At 33.0% G+C, this 21,555-nt stretch overlaps 1 protein-coding gene and 2 long non-coding RNA genes across 3 annotated transcripts in view; 2 read left to right on the top strand and 1 right to left on the bottom strand.

The window, feature by feature from the left end:
• Positions 1-18,192, top strand: part of LOC127832701 (uncharacterized) — a 55,419-nt gene extending 37,227 nt beyond the window's left edge. Inside the window, exons 6-7 of the long non-coding RNA XR_008027065.1 lie at positions 17,638-17,758; positions 17,974-18,192. This is a non-coding gene — a long non-coding RNA (uncharacterized LOC127832701). The remainder of the gene's footprint in view (positions 1-17,637; positions 17,759-17,973) is intronic.
• LOC127832678 (protein CFAP20DC-like) overlaps positions 1-21,555 on the bottom strand; it is a 223,417-nt gene that overhangs the window by 164,558 nt on the left and 37,304 nt on the right. The gene's annotated exons all lie outside the window — the stretch shown is intronic.
• Positions 19,368-21,331, top strand: LOC127832705 (uncharacterized). Its single transcript, XR_008027070.1, has 4 exons — positions 19,368-19,623; positions 19,777-19,884; positions 20,707-20,888; positions 21,184-21,331. It is a non-coding gene; the product is annotated as an uncharacterized LOC127832705 (long non-coding RNA).

The raw sequence follows: 21,555 nt of genomic DNA, 5'->3' as shown, positions 1-21,555 counted from the left end.
TAAACTTGCAAAGATTGTTTATTCCATATGGACATGCGTTCTAAGAAAGTACGGTCAACTAACACAAGCCAACTGGCTAATCAACATCTGGAACACTCTGGCCTTTACAAAGGGTCAAATGAACACACAAGCCAACTGGCTAATCAACAACAGGCACACTCTGGCCTTCACAAACGGCCAACTGACCACTCGTATAATACAAGAGAATATAACAGATATAATAAAACAATATTTACAAAATAAATGATCATTATTTAAAACAATTGAAAACATCATAATCATAATCTTAATAATAATAACATATTACATAAGCCATACCTTTATGTTCCTCAATACTTAATATACCATTCGAACTGTCCAGTTACTGCACTGCAAAACATAAATTTGCAAACATTGTTTATTCCATGTGGACATACGTTCTAAGAAAATACGGTCAAATTTAACACAAGCCAACTGTTTTATCAACATAAGTCATACGCTGGCCTTCACAAACGGTCAACTGACCACACATGCCAACCGGCTTATACGCATCAGGCACCTATGGCCATCAACTCACTCATAAACCATACCTTTATGTTCTTCAATACTTTTTATACTATTCGAACTGTCCAGTTACTGCACTTCAAACAATACACTTGCAAAGATTGTATATTCTATGTGACTTTCGTTCTAAGAAAGTTCAGTAAACTGACAACACAAGCCAACTGGCTTTCCCACCTCAGATAGACTGGCTTTAAAAAACGGTCAACTGACCATACAAGCCAACTGGCTTTCCAAATTCACCTTAAACAAATTGGTCCAATGACCAGAAGAAACATACACAAATACCAAACACAAGTTACTAATGTTCTCACAATCAATACGTATTTTCTGCTCTTAAAATTAAAACTACCGACTTGACATATGTTTTATGTTCAATTCACCTACACAGACATACTTTAAGCTACTGATCGAAACATGCCTCAAATTTCCACGGAAATAGCATGAGCTCAATAGATATAATAGAACACCGTATTAATTTTGATAAACTAATTTGAAAATAACACAATCATTAATACACTCAAATACAAAGCTATAGGTAATCGGTCGGCTGGAAAACTCGTCAAATTATGGAATGTTAACCCATCAAACAAATGTCAAAGAAAACCTGTATTGATGCAAAGTTTAATTTCTGTGACTCTAAAAGGAATATCTTTACCTTCTGAGAATAATCCCTGTTGCTGAACCGTAACTTGGTTTTGTTCAATTAAACGCAAAAATGAGAAACGCGTTCATTTTTCGTGCTAAACCATAACCGTACTCTCTTTCTCTTCTAAATAATATGTATAGACCAACACCATTCAGTATTAATCAAACCTAACTAATTTCATTCACTCAAAGTTCGTAAACGTAGTATTATCTATTCACAAAATAATGTCAAATACTCATCTCCATCATCAATAACATTAGCATCATCATCATCATTAATAACATCATTAATAAAATCATCGTTATTAATCTTGACAAGTTATTTTCTTATACATTATTACACACAAAAAAGCAAATCAAACCTTTCGAGCTGCCCTCTTACTTTAATGTTACACTATCCATTATTTATCCTTCGAGCTGTCCAGCTACTGAAAAAAATAAACTTTGCAAACATTTGAAAATGCAATTTCAACATGTGTTTTGAGAAATTTTGGTGAACTGACACGCAAGCAAACTGGCTTATAAGCATCTGACAAAATCGGCCTTCAACAAACTGTCAACTGACAACACAAGCAAATCGGCTAATTCACATCAGCCAATCTGGCCTTTAATAACATACATTTAATGTTCTCCCGTATATCGAATACCCTTCGAACAGTTCAACTAAAAATAAAATAAAAAGAAACAAAAATGTAAACGTACGTTTTAACAAGTTTGGTTAAAAAACTACACGCGCTAACTGGGTTTATCCACATCTGGTCAACTGGCTTTCACCAAACGATAAGCAAATTTCACATGTTAACTTGCATTCAAACAACGGCCAAATACTATAAAATACCATAAAAGCAAAATGTCTTTACACATCAAGCCAACAAGCACCCAAACACGAACAAAAACTATTCACGAAAACAAAATGACTTATAATGCAAATAAATCATGTTTACTTTTGTCATTACAGTACCTAATATTTAAAAGTGCATTTTACTATGACTAAACTAAATTTAACAAAACCGATAATTGTCTTTCATCTGATTTTTAAACAACAGTCTTACTGTCAATGCTCTTTTCAAACCAAATTTATACCACCGCATATCTAACATATCTTAATTAGCACATATGTTTGCACCGTTATTGACACCAACCTTGCATATAATATAATAAATATAATGACTCGAATGTTTTAATTAGACTGAAAGAAATGTTTAATTGTATACAATAATAAACTGTTTTTTCAATATCCAGCGAACGAGATGTAATATATGCAAAACACAAACATGTTTCCAAAAAGTTTACAAGACAAGTTTCTATAGCTGTTTCATATATAAATAGAATATCTTATTTCCGTAATATATTCATTTTTGATGTTACATTCTTAATTCACAATTGGAATACCTGAATAGTTGAACGATATGTACGCATAAATTTGCAATCGCTCACTATCATATCACGTCATGTATCGCACACAACCATCGTGCTGAATTATAAGGAAATATGGTAGTTAATTGTAATTAATCGCTTGTTGAATCATACGTATGGAACTAATTCAAAAACCTGTAACACATATATTACCATACAAGGGTTATATCTTAAAAAAATAAAAAAAAATAAGCAAGGTGTTCGTAAAAACATGAGGTAGAGTGATCTAACTCTTCTACCAATACAACCTGGAATGACACACTATGTGACCTTACCTATATATAATCCTACAAGGCTATTACATTTGCGACCTTTTAGGAACTTAAATAGTTTCATTTTATTCCAAAAGTCAAATCAATTGATGTATCATAATAGTCGGAACTAAACAAAAACAACAGCACAAATAAAAATATGGAGCATGTTATTGAATACACTTTTCATAAAAGTTAACAATGAACACAACCTGTGTTAATTTCAATCGGAATGTTGTTGCCAGTGTTATTAAAATAAACAGAACCATCAAGTCTGACCTTTGTTCGAAGTTCCATCTCACCATTCCGCTTCTAGCAGAGAATCAGTCCTCTCATCGAAAATCTTCTCCTTCCGAATAATAGGTATTTCGTAACTGAACGCCTAAACTACGTTATCACCCCTTCGTTTTCCTTTTCCATTACTTTTGCCTGTCAAATACACCCTCGAATAGCGGCTCAATTGATTTGCAAATCATATACATCCCCAACCGAAAAAAACGAGAATAATTTCATGCATACATGTCTTTAAAAAAAAGAAACAATATAAACAAATGAGCATTCTTCAAATATTACAGTTTATTTAACTGAATAAAACCCAAAAATAATATTGAATAGCAAAAGTAATTGTACTTCGATGGTAAGATTTACAATATAAGTTTTTATCTATAATAATACAAACAAATAGATTTTTAACAAAATGTGGACTAAAACATGTACCTTTTGTGAGTTTTGCCAATCAAATATTGACACAATTGACCATTTATTTTTGGATAACCTTATTCAAGAATTATGGACAAAACTGCAACACTTTCCGAAAAACGTGAACATTGAAATAAAATAAAGCAAAGACATGACCTTCCTTGGTATTATCGACAAACAAGTATACAATCATGTTCTGATTTCTATACTTATTAAAATGAAAACTTTTATATTTAACATGAAAATAAAGAAATGCATCCCAAATTTCAATATTTTTTCTAAATAATCTTAAGATACAAGTACAGACAGAAGCAGAAATTACCCTTATTAAAAACAAGCATGAAACAAATAATACAAAATGGATCCACTTCATAAAAATAGTTTTCAACCAACAGAACTTCTCTTTAAATACGTATTAAATTTTATAAAAGTGCCCATGCTCTTAACCATTAGAACTCGTTTATGTTTAAAATGTCAAAGAACGAACAATTACAGAATCAATAAATATTTAGCTATGTATTGTTTATGCTTTTAAATATATATATATTTATCTTGCATCATTTAAACGAAATTCGTATTGCTTGTATGTATGTGAGTGCGCACGTATTTTTTTGTGGGGGTGGGGGATGGGGTTGTTTTCATGTTATCGTGCATTAACACTAAACAAAACGTAGTTTAGTTCTGTTGGATATAGTTTGTGATTTATTTTAGATCTTTTCTGACTTTATTACCACAAACCTATGTACTGTACTGTACTGTTCTATGATATATGTATTTCTAATTTATGTTTTATGTCTAATGTCAAAATATGTTACTAGGCCGGCGAAACTAGTTAAAAATATTGGAGTAAGCGTTTTTTATATACATTTTAATAATTTAAAAAAGAAATAGGGAATTAATATATGATTCGCAGCTTGAAATAAAATTATTGAAATGAAATACTGGGCGTTTTCCTGTTCACCAGATTCTTAAAAAATAAAGTAAAGCTCGAATTGTTAGTGCTAGCATAAAACTAATATAAATTTAAGCTTAGTAATACCATTAGTTGAGAGCGTGTGGAGGATGATATACCAATGAATAAACTACGAATCAATTAAATTGTGTTGTTGCATATAAATCAAGCTTCTTCCACAAATAGCATAAGTTATTTGTTTCGTACATCGTTTTGTATGCCGTGAGCCGTTTTGCACGGTTTAATGATTAACACAAGATTCTGTTACATATTAAGACGAACTATAATACACATTTGCATCATCTAACAGAGAGTTGTCTTTTTTCTCAAGCCCTTAATTTTACAGTTAGACCTTCGAAATATTGTTTGTTTCAACAAACACGACCGACTCTAATTCGTGTTGCCATTCCTTTATTGTTTGTGCATACCAGGTTGATATTAGATCAGTTTTGCTGCATTTCACATATAAGGGTAGATATGTTTCAAACAGATGTGGTAGATATCTGTCAGCAAACATCTTTAATTAAGTGGGAATTAACGCGTATCGAGAAATGAAAGGAATGAAGAAAAGTTTGGCCAAACTACCTACAATAATTATTGGCGATGTTAGTTCAAATTGGGATGGTAATACTTTCTAAAGCATATTTAAGGGACATTTATTCGTCAGGACTTGAAAAGTGTGCGGCCAGTCAGGGACTCTAGCACGGCTCTCCATCCCTTCCTCGCAAACAAGGCGCGTGCTCTGCCGAGTGAACTTACCGGACCGCTTACACACAGAAACACTATCCCTCTTAAGTCTGAGGGTTTGTTGAAAATTTTCCTCTGAATCGAATTCACGTCACATAGAACAGTGCATTTTGTCGACCCTTCGATCCCAAGGAGATTATTTAGAGAAATAAGTTTACCACGGGACGAGACGTAAAAAGTGTGCATGCAGTCTGTAAAACAAACACAAGACATCGCGCTAAAGATTGTTCTCTGTTGCGTGATCTTACCGGACCGCTTGGACAGCTATTCAACAATCCGCCAAAATATGGTACCGTGACATAATGTGAGACGGACTGTAATTTGTTCAATGTATTAGATGTACATATTTGCGATAAACTTTATAACATAAACTGTGGGCAATGTAAATAAGTGATACACGTTAAACAATAGGCCATCCTTAAAGAGTGTGTGTTTAAAATAACCTGATCGACTCTCCCAAAGTGCGAGTTTGATTCGATTAAATTAAACAAAAACAAAAAAAATCACACGAAAGAAATATTTTCGCGCACCTCTGTATTCACGATTCATCTTCAAATCAATACGCTATTTCATATATAGCTCCTCTTTGACGTGCTGTAAATATTATAAATCTGTGGGAGGTGTCAGATTGTAGAATACATGCAAAATTACTTCAACAATATTTCTATTTGGAAATGAAATGCACATGAGTTTCATTGTAAACATTTGTTCTGCCAGAAAAGCGAGCGAATGGCATTTTTTGAATTGAAATGCACATAAGTTTCGTGTTAAACCTTTGTTCTTCCAGAAAAGCGAGCGAACGGCATATTTTTAATTGAAATGCACATGAGCTTCGTGTTAAACCTTTGATCTGCCGGAAAAGCGAGCGAAGGGCATTCTTAATGAACACCGGCACGCAATCCTCGTAAATAAAATAACATTCTGATAAATTGATTTGCAAAATGAGAGCGTACTAGCTAAACTGACTGTCATTTCTTTTTTTTCAAATTGTTTCCTCCAAAAGTATTGATGTACGAGTAAAAAACTGTACAGATATATATCAACCAGCACGTCAAACCGCGCACCTTAATCATATTTTATTCGACAAAAGTTTAATTTGGGGCTATCCGTGTCCTACGGACTCTGTCCGAGATCTAGTTAACTTCATTAATAAGTGTACTGTACATCTCGCGTATTTTCGGAAGTAAGATAAAGATGAATGTCACTTCACAGGATCACACACTCTTTAATCAATATTTATTTAAGGATTATTTCCAGACTGTATGACAACTATTAAAATCATCAGGATTTGAACTGATTTACATCCGCGTATGAAACCATGAACGTGTCACTTTCTTGCAATCAGACACTAAAATTACACGTCCTGTTTTGGGAAATCAGATATAAGAACTTTTAAAAGTGAATTGTTTTTAGTTTAGAAAGAATGTTCTTGTTTTTAAATAGCAAACAAACAAACTCGAGGTCAAACACAGATATCGATCGTCAATTCGAATCCTTATTGCTACTACAAATGCTTCTTTACATTGTTCACAGTTAGGTTGCGCATTTATTTTGCAACATCAGTACAACAATATCCTAACCACTTCAGTTCCTCGTGTTCTATACACCTATGTTGAACTAAGGTTACATTTTTCTATCTTTGATTTTATTTAAAAAAACAAAACAATTATGATTAAGTATATAGTGTCCGTAAATCTGGACAAACAATCGTGTTTAAGTGATCCGTATTGTTAGTATGAAAAGAAGGTCACGGACCATGGTTGTTGAATCGCCTGCTATGCGGTAAAGTTGAAATGACGAAATTTTAATATTATTTGTAAGTTTAATATATCCCCTAAAGTTTTCTGTCCAATTATTTTAATTTAAATCTTAAAACATAATGAACTTGGAAAGGAAAACGCCCTTATTTAGTGTGTTTTTATATAAAAAAAATTAACCTGTAACCAGGCGCGCTTGACACTATTTACATAATCTTTTATTGGATTAATTTATCTTTATGCACAACGAACTCCAATGTCATTCTAACGAGCGCTTTCCAAATTATATCCACAAACTAGAATTGAAAAATTATATCGCGCTTACTAGTATTGCAAATTATATCGTGTTTACTTGCTCTGCACAATTAAATCGCGTTTACTGGCGCTGCAATATTATATTACGCTAACTAGGTCTGCGAAATTATAACGCGCTTACTAGGATTGTAAAATTATATCGCGCTTACTAGCGCTGCAAAACAATATCGCTCTTATAAGCGATGCACAATTGTATTGCTTTCACTAGCACTGCAAAATTATATCGCGCTTACTAGCATTGCAAAATTATATCGCGCTTACTAGCGCTGCAAAATTATATTGCTATCTTTAGTGCTGCAAAATTACTTCGCTCTTACTAGCTCTGCAAAATGATGTCGCGTTTGCCTGCGCTGCACAATTATTTTACTTTCACCAGCTCTGCAAAAAAATGTTTTCTCTTCCAAGCTCTGCAAAATGATTTCGCGCTTAGTAGCGCTACAAAATTATATCGCGCTAACTAGTGCTGCAAAATTGTATTGCGCCTACTAGGACTGCAAAATTATAATGCTTTCACTAGCTCTGCACAATTGTATTTCTTTTACTAGCTCTGCAAAATTATGTCGCGCTTACTAGTTCTGCAAAATTACATCACGCTTACTAGCGGTGCAAAATTATATCGCGCCAAATAGCGTTGAAAAACTGTATTGCTTTTACAAGCGCTGCACAAGCGTATCGCTCTGCAAAATTATATCGCTCATACTAGTGCGTTCACTCTTACCTGCTTTGTAAAATTATATCGGTCTTACTAATGCTTCGAAATTTTATGGCTCTGCAAAAAACACACACAAAACAGGACAATTTCCATGTATTTTCGTCTTTCCATAAAGTATATTTTAATTAGTTCATTTCTGGTGAGACCATTTCCAGAATGTGGAATATTTGACGGAACTACACTCTCTACGCATAAAACTGTAGATGTATATAGCAACAGCTTGACGAATATAGCATTTGTCATGCTTTTAGTTTTAAGCAGCAGCACTGAACAGTTTTTTCAGCCTCTTGGATACGCTTGCACTCAACTATGTGATAATCTCTGAAAATAAACATGCATCTCATTTAAACATCTTCACATGTTTAACATCTTGAGCGTCCTTTGAAACTGCATGCGAGTAACCATGAGCCAACACTGGAGTAAGGTAATTATACAGTAAATTTTATTGATATCGTTCAGCCACTGGCCGAGGCCCATTTTCTAGAATTTGACCAGCCGATGATAAATAAACTACAAACAGAAGGACCAGAGTCATACTAAAATGAAAAGATAAAAACGGTGGCTTCTTCAGAAGCAATCTGATTACAAAGCTCGATCTAGCAAATTTGTTATTTGTTCGCTATCCTTCTGACATTTTCCCAATTTAATTTTCCTCACTAACATGTGTATTTCAAATGCATAAACTGAAAACTATATTTTAATTAAGCTCCACTAACTTACAAGCACCTTCACAATATAAATGAAAACTAACGTCCTATATGATTATCGATGATCAAAATGGCCGATTGCCGCGTAAGACAGTAGCTCATAACAAATAAGTAATGACTAATAAGTATTAAAAAATAACTCGTAACAAGTAACAAAAAATGACCCTCCAGGGCTTCCGTAAAAATTGGTATAAGTACATCAAGCGAAGCGACTTTTGCACGATTATCTATAGGTCCCTATGAAATGCTTTTAACATTAAAAAAAGTTGATAAAAGGTATCTTCAAAATCAACATTAGGTTGCTTTTAAGCGCCCTACCCAAAGCACTCTCGTATCGTGCAATTTTGTGACAGGAATAATAATTAAATTTACATTTTACTGTGTGTTTATATTTGTGAATTACTCTTGAATTATTATCTGGCTATGGGTTTTGTTACATAAAGTGTTAGAGTTACTCATTGTGTCAGAAGGATAGGCTTTGTATAGCTGTATATTAGCAAAGCAAAATATACTGAGCAAAGACTTATATCAATTTCATGATAAGATTTTTATTAAACACATGTAATAGCAAATAAGTTATTCCGACTGATAAGTGGGTGTCATACCGGAAAACTTATTGCGTATTTGAAAAATGTATATGGTTACCAGGATTCAGAACTATTGAATGCAGCTTTTAACATTAACATTCTTTCAATTTGACAACTGCTTTAAGCAACATTTGAATCTGATTTCAATCTGAATAAATAGTGTTAGCATGATTACTGTTGATTGAATATCCGTTCAAGCTAAAAAAAAATACAAATATTAAAATTTGATGTGGATGCAAGTGCAATATGTGTGGTTCTTTACATCCGCAAGAAAACCAAAAACGAAGCCTTTATTGCGTAGCTTTATGTATTTTTTGAAAAACCTATATAATTATTTGTGCGCGTTGAACCTTCCTGTAAAGGTCATAAGTGGAGGTCATATGTCAGTAAAAAGAAATCTAGTTATACATGGATGTCAAGGCAAAATCTGTCTTTATAAGTCACCTAGTTTTGGATATTAAAATGATATGCAACAGTTTTAACAACGGTACAAGTATAGAAATAGGGATAGAAAGAATTCGATTGGTAATGTAAAATGTTTATGGAAAACATAAATGCATATAAATAATATATATCTGTTAAGATGAATGAAGGTCTTTCTTTGCTGATGTATTGGCTTACGACACTCTTTTCATTAATTTAGTTTCGGTAATAGTCGCCTTGCACACAGTATATTTAATGATACGTGAAATGTAAATGAGCGTTTTTAAAGGTATAGCAAGTGGTATTGCTTTGATCTTGATATGTTAAACGGAAATAGTTTTCGCGTTGATGAAGTGATAGCAAACGAATCTAAATTCAAGTGGGTGTGAGTCGCCCTGATTTAAATATCGGATCAATGAGTCATATACACAAAGTTACAATATTGATCGTACAAAAATTGCAAACAATGTTGTACGTAGTGTTTCTTTTTTAAATTTATTTCACATTCGGCTAATATGTACTGTTCAGCTGATGTAGTAGTATTGGATAAATTGCGGAAGTGAAATCATCGTATCAACCTGGATTAAAAGCGACGACTGTTCATATGGTGCGTGACTTAAAAAATTACTTGACGCTGATTGAACTTGTAAATAACAACATCCTGTTTTTAATGTGTTTGGATTGAAGAAAACAATGATGCATTGTTTTGCTACAAAAGTAAGTAAGCGCAGTTCTTATGAATTGTTGTTTTATATTATTTATAAATGTAATTTAATAGTAAGACTATACATGTATGAATATGTTTTTATTGCAGACCATGATACCGTCCTTCATTGTAAATGTGCTCGTTTGGTCAGCATATGTGATTACTGTTGATGGTGAGTATGTGATTAAATACACAATTGATTGAAATTTCCGTCTTGTTTTGCGAATAATGTGACCATGTCATGTTTTGGACATGTTTCATAACAAACCAAAAATGTAATATATCGGGGGACACACATCGAAGGCAAAATAAATAAAAATTGTTCGATCACGAACACAGATCGTCATCAACTGAGGCTGTTTGGCACAAAATTACGTTAATTCAGTCATTTAAAAACCTAAAAAACAATAAGAAAGGCTTTGTTATATTCTAAATCAATAGGTATTCGGATATTTGTGGCAGGGTGCTGTCAGCTATTCTATTTTTTCAGCGTCATCGTGTGGCGGCACATTTAAATCAAATTATGGGGAGATAAATAATTCAAATTATTCTTCCAACAATGGATACAATCTCTCTTGTTTTTGGAGAATAGAGGGCGCCATCGGTAGTAGACTTATGATTGGCTTTAAAAACTTCTCACTCGGAAATCAAACTGGTTGCGGCGAGGAGTACATTGAGGTATAACAATTGAGTCGTTTAATCTGTGTATTGAATCTAATTAGGATATGATATATATTTTCAAAGTATGTATATGCCATGAGATTTGCATGACATGTATAATATGTGCGTCGTCTTGTCAGAGAACTGTCTGTTTCATACGGTGCTTTTATGATGGTCGTTGATAGTTGTGTCTTGTCAGTATTTCTTTTGGGATGGGATGGAATACTTTGTAGCATTTTTTTTTCTATTTTTTACAGATTCGACATGGAAACGTTAATTCATCAAAATATTGTGGGTCAAAAATACCAGAAAAAGTGATTACTCAAAGTCAAAATGCTTCCATAGTATTTGTAACAAATCACTATACAAATCTTATTGGTTTTCATCTCTACTGGAAAGGTATATAAATTCAGTTATATTATCCGAGGTTAAAGACAGTTAATTTGTTTAAATGTGGCAAATTTCCCATTTTGGTTTCCAACTTTTCCTTAGTTGTATTTAAATCACTTTCACTTAAATGTCTGATAACATTTAAATGTTTTATTCATAAGTGAAAACAATACTCTAAAATGCACTTTTAAGGCAATACTTACATTTGTCATAATTTCTCTCTCATTTGAAAACGGAGTTCGATAAAATTTTGAATATTTATATGGAAAAAAATCTTCGCTCATTATTTCATAGAAATATTATTGTAATTGGTCCGGAATTCAATTTATTATCATTAAACGATCACTTTCGCTATAAAATAAAAAGTCACAAAATGACTTAATCTAAAAATGTTTACTTTCAATAAAAAATTCTTAAACAATTAATCTAAAAGAACATGCACTATTTAAGTATGCACTGGTCTTAGTACTGACACATTTTTAATAGAATATAAGAGCAAATAAAACAAGAGGGCCATGATGGCCCTGTATCGCTCCATTGTTTTTTTTATACAAAAAAAGCGTGCAATGCGCATGGGTTGAAATGTACTCAAGCATTTGACTTTCTCTTTCTATCCCTCGTCCCACTGGGCACTTAAAGTTGGAAGGGTGAGCATTTTTATATATGGAAAACGTTACTGCGGTGTTAAATAGGCCCGTTTTTAAGCATATGTTCATTTTTGTGATCCCCGGGACAGGGTCAAATTTAACCCTAGGGGCATAATTTGAAAAAAAACTTGGTAGAGAACTTTAAGATTTTAATACATACCAAATTTGGTAGAAATATGCCTAATGGTTATGGACAAGTAGATTTTTAAAGTTTGCACAAAATAGGCCCAATATAAGCATATGTTCAATTGTGTGACCCCTGGGGAATGGTCAAATTTGATCCCAGAGGCTTAATTCGAACAAACTTGGTAGAGGACTATTAGATGTCACTACATACCAAATTTGGTAGCCCTATGCCATACGGTTATGGACAATAAGATGTTTAAAGTTTGCACAAAATAGGCCTTATTTAAGCGTATGTTCATTTTTGTGACCCCGGGGCAGGGTCAAATTTGACCCCAGGGGCATAATTTGAACAATCTAAGTAGAGCACTATTAAATGTCACTACATACCGAATTTGGTAGCCCAAGGCCTTGCGGTTATGGGCAAAAAGATTTTTTAAGTTTGCACAAAATAGACTTTATATAAGCATATGTTCATTTTTGTGACCCCCAGGGCAGAGTCAAATTTGACCCCAGGGGAATAATTTGAACAAACAAAGTAGACAACTATTAAATGCCACTACATACCAAATGTGGTAACACTTGGCCCAATGGTTATGGACAGAAAGATTTTTAAAGTTTGCACAAAATAGGCTTCATATAAGCATATGTTCAATTTATTGACCCCGGGGCGGGGTCAAATTTGACCACAGGGGCATAATTTGAACAAATTTGAAAGAGATTCACCCCAGGAACATTTGTGAGAAGTTTGATCAGAATTGGACTTGTAGTTTAGGAGAAGAAGATGTTTAAAGAAAAAGTAAACGCACGCACGGACGCACGCACGACGGACACAGGACCATGACATAAGCCCCGCTGGCCTCTGGCCAGTGGAGCTAAAAATTGATCATGTTATCCTAACCTGAAAACACTTCGCATGTGGTTCAAACGCATCACAGATTCATGGATGAATAACCGTAATTCATTTTTAGAAAATGTTCTCACACAAAATTGTGTGAAATTTGAATTTGATATCTTGAACCGTTTTGAAGATTTTGAATTATAAAAGTGGTGCTTTAGAAGTGCATTTGAATGAACATGGCAATCGGTTTAATAAATGCTTACTGTTATCTAAGCTAAAACAACATTATTAATTAACTTTTAACAGTTTTCACACTCATGTACTTAAAGGAACAGTTTAAGACATGCCTGGTCTCTCCGTGGGATATTCCACTTATTAAATGCCATACTTTATCTCAGCTGACTCACCATAGTAATAAACTAGGCTTATAAAAAGGCGTACATCTTTAAATATTTAACCAATAAAAAATACATTTCGTTTTATGTATAGTATTTACCAAACCGGTGCTAATTACCAGCCCGGTTTCATGGGAGTTAGCCAATAAAGAATGTGAACAAAACGGTGGCAAACTCATGGAACCAGACTTGGATTACTTAGACACATATAGAGAGAGCATAAGTGAGTGGATGGAGGCTAACAAAATATCAGAAATATGGGTACGAAAATACTTCACACCGTGGGTTTTCCTCAAAGGTAAATTTAACTGTATCACTATTCAAATATCAATAATATCGGAGGCTTTAATTACAATGTAGTTTGTCAGCTTTTATTCCGCAAAGTAATTAAGAATTGACAGCACAGTTATTTATCGATATATTTTGTAGAGTATTATTTATTCATTGATAAAAATGTAAAGGTATATACATATATCTTACACAAATTCATTGTGCAGGTAATTTACTTTTTTTCCTTAAGGTTGTACAAGTGAATTTTATGTTCACCCGCAAATGAAATACATAGTAAAGAACAATCAGCAGAAGATTTGCCAAAACGTGTGTTCTGGTTACAATTACTTTGGACTTCAGGTAAGCCTTATTGACAATTAGTATATGCCACATTAAAACTATGAGCACATAAAAAATAGTGTATATGATTTAATATCTTAAAAGGTTAAATTTTGGCATGAAAAAACGTGCAACACTTAAACGTTAATAGCAAACGCACTAAAAATCCTTCATTTAGAGTTAGTTTGAAAAGCCTAAGACAGTTTCAGAATTAAATACTATTCAGTAATGCATTGTCATAAATCATGCAAATGGTGTTAAATTTGTTTGGATATATTCATGTTGCTATTTTAGCATATTTTACGTTAATAAAAATGTTTTAACAAGGCTACTTAATGCTTATTATGAAATGTTGGCAACCACCCGCGTTTCTTACCGTTGCACCGTTGTGGTTACCCGTACGTTTGAATGGTTTCTACTAAAAATTAGAAACCCTAAAAACTTGCTCAAAAAGCTTCTAGTGCAGGTTCAACAGCTCAGGATATGAATGAGATAAACTACATTTCTTTGCTATACTTATGATTAATCTCCAAAGGATGGCAAATAACAGTTGCATAGTCCTTCTGTAGTTCGAACAGACCACCCGCTTCTTTTGAGTAGCATATAAATAAGGAATCATTTAAGGTATTTAAATGAAACTTCATATATTGATACCTTGAACATTGAGGGAGGACATTCCGAGAAAGTGAAGAGTACAAGAACCACAACTCTCGAATCAGTATTTATAGTAATGGCCCTTTGCATTTTTTGTACCTTTCATTGTCTTGTGTGGAGTATAGACCTACAATTAAGCATTGAAGGTATTCAAATAAACCTTTATAATGATAATTATGATCTGCAAAGACCATACTATACTTTTAATTATTTTTTGCACTGACATTTGTTAATGTTTTGTGTGCCAAGTAAACATTCATAAGTATTATATGGATAAAAGTTAGCACTTCAAAGATCGATAGAAGGCATTATGAGGAAGTTCAAAGTACAGAAATCATAGCTCTTTCTATAGTCGTTTTGGAGTTTTTCCCTCTGCATATTTTCTCTGAAAATAACATAATATAATTCTGTAATTTTAAAGCATATCTCTAAAAAAGTTGAGTGGGTTCAAATTAAATTTTTAATATTTATAAAGAGCTTTAAACGAAAATTCAGAGTGTGGTACCAGGTTTATTGCAATTGCTTATTTTGTGTGCATTCAAAAATTCCATTACAATTTATTAGGATTGTACTTCATAGCTCTTCATAGAACGTTGTGGATAAGTGCAGAGTGCGCGAAGAATAACTCTCTTTCTTGTTGTTGTTTTTAATGAATGTCTCTTGTTATTTTCTTGAGAATAAACCTTTTGCATAGTGTCATTTTATTGTGCACATCAAAGCTAAATAAGTGTAAAAGAAAATTAAATAAAACTTAATTTAACGATAAAAGAATTGTAGAGGAAGTGGGAGTTCAAGAACAAGAATTTGTTCTTTGATTTTAATTGAGTCATGGCCTTTTTTATTTCGCAAAGCATAACTTTTAAAATGAATTGGCTGTGGTGAAAATTCTTTTATCAACATGGGGCATTGAGACTTCTGTTGTTTATGGAATAAATAAAACTTACCAGTTTTTCCCAATTTTTAATGTCTATGTCATTATTTTGGGAAAGTGACAGAACTTTGTTTTTATTTCACGGAAGCACAAAGAGCTCGCAGTAACTTATTATAATCACTCTATTCCCTGTGTCCATCGTACTGCGGCTTTCGGTGTGCGTCCTCAACTTTTATTTAATAACCACATTTGTCATCCATTTCAGATGAAACCAACTCAGAATGTTTTTACAATATCAAGGATTACGTGCTTCATCAGCTTGTTTATTATGTCAAATCCTAGACAAACAGTGTTATAACTCAAATTGTGACATTTATGACTCAAACTTGCTAAAACTTTTTTTATCATGGCAATAACTAGCTATATATTGAATCTGAGTCACGTGCATCCCAAAACTAGGTCATCAGGTCAAGTATTAAAAACCTTGTCACCAACCTAGAATCAACATCAATGACTTAATTGTCATTAAATATTTGTAAGATTGTTTATCTTGACAATATCTAGTCCGTTTTTGGGTCACGTGCGTCCAAAACCTCCGCCACCTTATCAAATCTTGTTAAAAGCAATTATTTACACGTCACATACCGCATTTATTTTAATTTGGCCTGTTCATAGTTTCATCTTCAGAATATGTTGGCAAAGTTTAAATCCACAATACGTGCGACCCAATTCTAGGAAAACTCTTAGAAAACCTGACCACTCTGGAAGCCATAATTATCATTAAATCTTGATGAAACTTGGCCACATTTTTTTTCTAAATATTTTTACGACAAGTTTGAATCTGTGTCACATTCGACCAAACACTTAAAGCATTACAAAAATTGGTTTGCACTCTAACAGCAACATTTGTTACTTAATCTCGATAAAACAGAGTGTTTATCTTGACAATAACTAGGCAAAGTTCGAATATGGGTGAGAAAACTAAAGTATCCTATCAAATCTAAAAAAAATCATGATACCACTAAAGAGACGACATTCATTACTCTATATTTATGAATCTTGGCCAGCATGTTTATGTTAGAAACATATCGGAAAAGTTCGAATCGGTGCCACGTGCTCCAAAAACTAGCTCACAAGTTTAATCTTAGAAAAATAGTTTTATCACTTTCAAAGAACATATGGTACTAACGCTTGAGGAGACTTGAACATGATCTTTACAATACCAAGGCCATCTTCGAAACTGGGTAAAGTGAGTTCATTAAACTAGGTCAACCTGAAAAGTCTCGAACAATTGGTGTGCCTTGAACCCTGTGGGACGCACTTAAGAGCCATCATATCCATCTTTTTATCCCATATAATGTTAATTCAACACCAACAATGTAGTTTGCAATGGCTTTAAGTCTTATAATTATGAGCCGACGAAGGACCCGCCAGAATCAGAGCGACAAGTTCAGTATCTAATCAATTATAGCTTTGTACATTTGTATTTAAAGAAAAGAACTAAAATTCTGGTAACTGCGCTTCTCAATAGGACCTACATAGTTGCGTAATGTAAATTGTAGCACCAAAAGACAATTAAGTAAGTAAATAAATTGTAAAATTAAATTGTATTATTCATTGATTTATGCAGCGATGAATTATAAAAGTACAGATGTTGATAAAAAAAAGACAATTTAGTAGAACTGTAATAATTTTACTAGTATTTGTTGTTATTATGAGGCAATTCTAACTTACGTCGAGTAGAACATACCCAGATTTTGACGTCCAAATGATAAAACGCAAAGGATGAAAGTTAATATGGCTTATAACATGTTCTGCTTAAAATTTCGAGAAAGGTTCAAATATTTCCACATTACGTTACCTTTATTATACAATTATTACATGCAAGTGTGTAAATGCAAAGGTGAGATGCTGTGCTGAACTTACGAGTTTTACCTTAAAACATTTTATTGAATTCATGTTCTAGTTAAAATCTTTTTTCTTGTAGAAACGCAATTGTGTGTGTTTGAATGACGTTTTTTCGTCCAATGATTCATGTTCATACCGTTGCGACGGCAACACTGACGAAATGTGTGGAGGGAATTATGCGTATACTGTGTATAAAAACAGTAAGTGTGTTGCATATCAAACATTAAAATGTAGTGTACTGACAAAAATTAACTCGACTTTTGTAAAATATTCATTTCAATCAAGCAACATATGTATTTGAAATATTCAAGTATACATGTGTGGTTGGTGTTTTGTAATGTATCGTTATATGACAAAACATAATGTTTCTTTTTAAACGCTACCAACTCGTTTGATAAAAAACACACTTCTTCAGACTTTTGCTACACGTCATCCAAATCTTGGAATGGGACACTCACTCAAAACATATTCGGATCTTCATGTTTGCCTTGGAATCAAACCTCCTTAAAACACAGCACCTTTCCCGATGGTTCTGCAAACGATGCCAAAAATAATTGCAGAGATCCGAGTGGATATGGTGCACCCTGGTGCTTTCATAATAGTGCTTATTGGGCTAGGTGTGATGTTTTTAAATGTTTGGGTATGTTACTTTGAAAAATTGTATGTTTGATTTGCTTGTGTGTTTGGTTTTTTTAAAAATATTTTTCCATTGATAATTGTTACTTCGAACGATTATCATGGCGTGCGTGTATTAGCAAGAGTGGTTTACTGCCAACGCAACGAAACTCACGTGTATAACTAACACTAAATATTATTTAGTGAAACTTTATTTAAACAATCAAGAAAAGCAATTACTGACATTAAACGCGTTTTTAAATTAATGCAATCTGGTTCTCTTGATTGTTTTGCATATACTGTATACTCAAACAATTATCACATATTAATACAATACCAAATCACACAATCAAATATAACATATAATAATGTCAACATTTCACTGTTTTACTTATTTGTGATCCTGCATATATACTTGTTTAGATTTAAATGAAAATATATCTAATTTTCAAATCACTAAGTTCGGTCGATAAATAGAAAAGTTAAGATAGAATAGATGCGGGACGTTGTGGACAACTCGCATAGTATAAGTGTCTGAATACAATAACAGAATTATATCACAGTGGTTTATGAACAATGAAAAAGTTTTAAATCAATTTGATATTCATATAAAAATGTTATATTGGCTCCTTTATGCACAGTACATTTCACCATTATATATCAGTATACGTAGTTACAAAAATGTTGCACATAATATATAAATTTGCCGATCCAAGTTTTCACAAACTATTCGACGTAAATTCAAGATCTTACATGCAACAGAAAATGGCTCGTCTGAATGCAGTCGCAGTCTTAAAGAATAGCCAAGGGATGACACAACCACAACAAGTTACTGGAAAGCAAATGCCATGCAGCAGCACCTTAACTGGAGTATACATGGGACTAGGTATCTTAAACTACTCTTTACATTCATATATCCTTAATATGGTATCATTTGAAATTGTTAGGTGGCCGTTTCATAAACATAGTAGATTGTGTCAGGGTCATGTGTTCACCGCTACATAAATATATTTGTTGTGGGGGAGGGGTTATAATGATCACTACATTTACAAGATATAACACCCCTTAGAAAGCGTTGATGTTTTCATATCCAAATTACACAACACATAACACATATCAGGTGTCCTTGAAGCCTTACTTGAAGGTCTTTAAGGGATAGAGCAATTTTTCTATTATTTCTATATAGAGAACAAGTGTAAAGCAGAAGTCGCTTAAGATCCTGTGGGGGATACATGTTTGCTTGTGGTGGATCTTGTAATCGTCATTTCTGTTTTAGATTCCTCTTACAGGCCACAGCTTTATGAAAAATTTGGAACATGGACTGATGTTCGAAACTCTGCTGAACAATTTTCCCGTAAGTTTCCTTTATCAACTCCTTACGAATATATTTACGAACAGTACAAGGGACGTTTCATTTGGACAGGACTTTCTAGAAACACGTCATCATCAAGTAAGCGTATGTTGTTTTATTCATACGAATATCATTTTAATTAATGTGTTTGATGTTTGTTTCATCAGCAGTGTATTATTGACATCTTAAGTCAAAAACTGTTAATAAAAAGACTGATCCGTACAAATATTTATTTTACAATAAATAAATAAGGACCGCTGGCTACACCAACCGAATGCTTCAAGCTTCAACGGCGTGAACAAACGCTACACGAAAAGTCTGAAACATGTAATCTCAAGCTGCCATTCTTCTGTCAAAAAGGTAAGATTTTAAGTAATGTTATCATCTTATCATCAAATGTTGTAATAAGAATGCTTCCACATATCCTGTAACATCATCCAGTTGTAAAGAAAAACATTATAATATACAACTATGTAATATATAGAGGATATTTGTTAGAGTTTGTGGAATATCGATTTTAATTCACGAGTGATCATAGAAAATAATATTTTCAAGAGTGGCGCATATTCCAAATCGATATTCTAACGAATCAAACACGTTTTCACTTTATTGTATGCTTACGAATGATTATTTTTTGTGTTTATACTGGCGAATTACGCTTAAATAATGACGACATAATATAAAAATACAACGTAATTTCACAGTTTAAAAAGTGAACATTATCGATAATTTTCATTGTTTATTTCACTGTTTGAAACAGTGAATCATCGGTTTAAATTCACTGATATTTCTCTATAAACAACCGGAAAGCATAAAATAAATTACAAGGGAATGATGATATACAATTTTATTCTGATGATACTGAATAAGAGTAAAAAAAAGTTGTGTTGGCTCTGATAATCTAATGTTTTGCACGGAAGCGATTGGGTCAACCAATCCCAGTTGTTGTACAGATACATTTGTTTGATTATTTGTTCATTCGTTACTGCTAGTTTGTGCAGAGAAACGAATTGGACGTGAATTTACAATGAACTTATATTTACCCAACAATGCTACACATATTTTCAAATATGCAATTTGAAAGCTATTATTGAAATATACCTGTTCATGACAATACATGTAAATAATGTTGACTAAGACCTATGCATGGTCATATAAATAATTAATTTCGTTTCGTCTTAGGTCCAGTTAACTGTGGTGACAGTTTAATGCAAACCGAACTTAGTCTCAACTTTACAATAGACAGTGGAAGTTATGACCTAAATTGCATATGGAGGATCAAGGAAGTTGATAACACGGTCATTCGAATTGACATTTCGTTTGACATAGAAGATTGTCCAGATTGTGAATGTGACAGTTTGAAGGTGATTTAGTGAAACTTAATGATGTAAAAGATTATATATTGAATAGTAGTTTTCTTTTTAAAAAATATGCTAATAAATATTCGCAATTAAATCAATACACGATGCACTAATTTTACCGTGAATCACATTGTGTTGAATGGTTTAAAGATTAACAACGACGACGGGTTGGTACTAGGAGATAAGTGGTAAGGTGTTACAATGACTCTTCAGTTATGAATAATCGTATCTGTTAATAACTTGACCATATTGCCTGATCACAAAATATGCCATTCTTTTTTTTTAACTTTTGACATAGATTTACGACGCACCATTGACAAATGGACCACCAAATAAAACAGTGTGCGGATCCGGACAGGTGACATTTAGTTCAACCCAAAAAGCATTGACCATAGTGTATACTTCGGATAGGTCCGAACAAGGAACCGGATTTCAAGCTAAGTGGAATTTTGGTAAAACCAAATATATTGTCCAATATTCCCATTTATTTACTAACTCATAATATATTCAGTTTTCAAAATCGAAAGGTTTATCAGGGTAGGTCGAGAGGATATGACTGTTTATTTTTCAAAATTAATCTAATATTGTAATTTTTAATTGTGAAATGGCCATTTTTGACAGTTTGAAGCCCCAAAAGTCCAATGTTCACAGTTAAAAATGACCGTTTTTG

Source organism: Dreissena polymorpha, chromosome 5 (genome assembly GCF_020536995.1).
Source record: "Dreissena polymorpha isolate Duluth1 chromosome 5, UMN_Dpol_1.0, whole genome shotgun sequence".
NCBI lineage: Eukaryota > Metazoa > Mollusca > Bivalvia > Myida > Dreissenidae > Dreissena > Dreissena polymorpha.
Note: the sequence above shows the minus strand (reverse complement) of the source record. Positions and strands in the feature narration are given on the sequence as shown.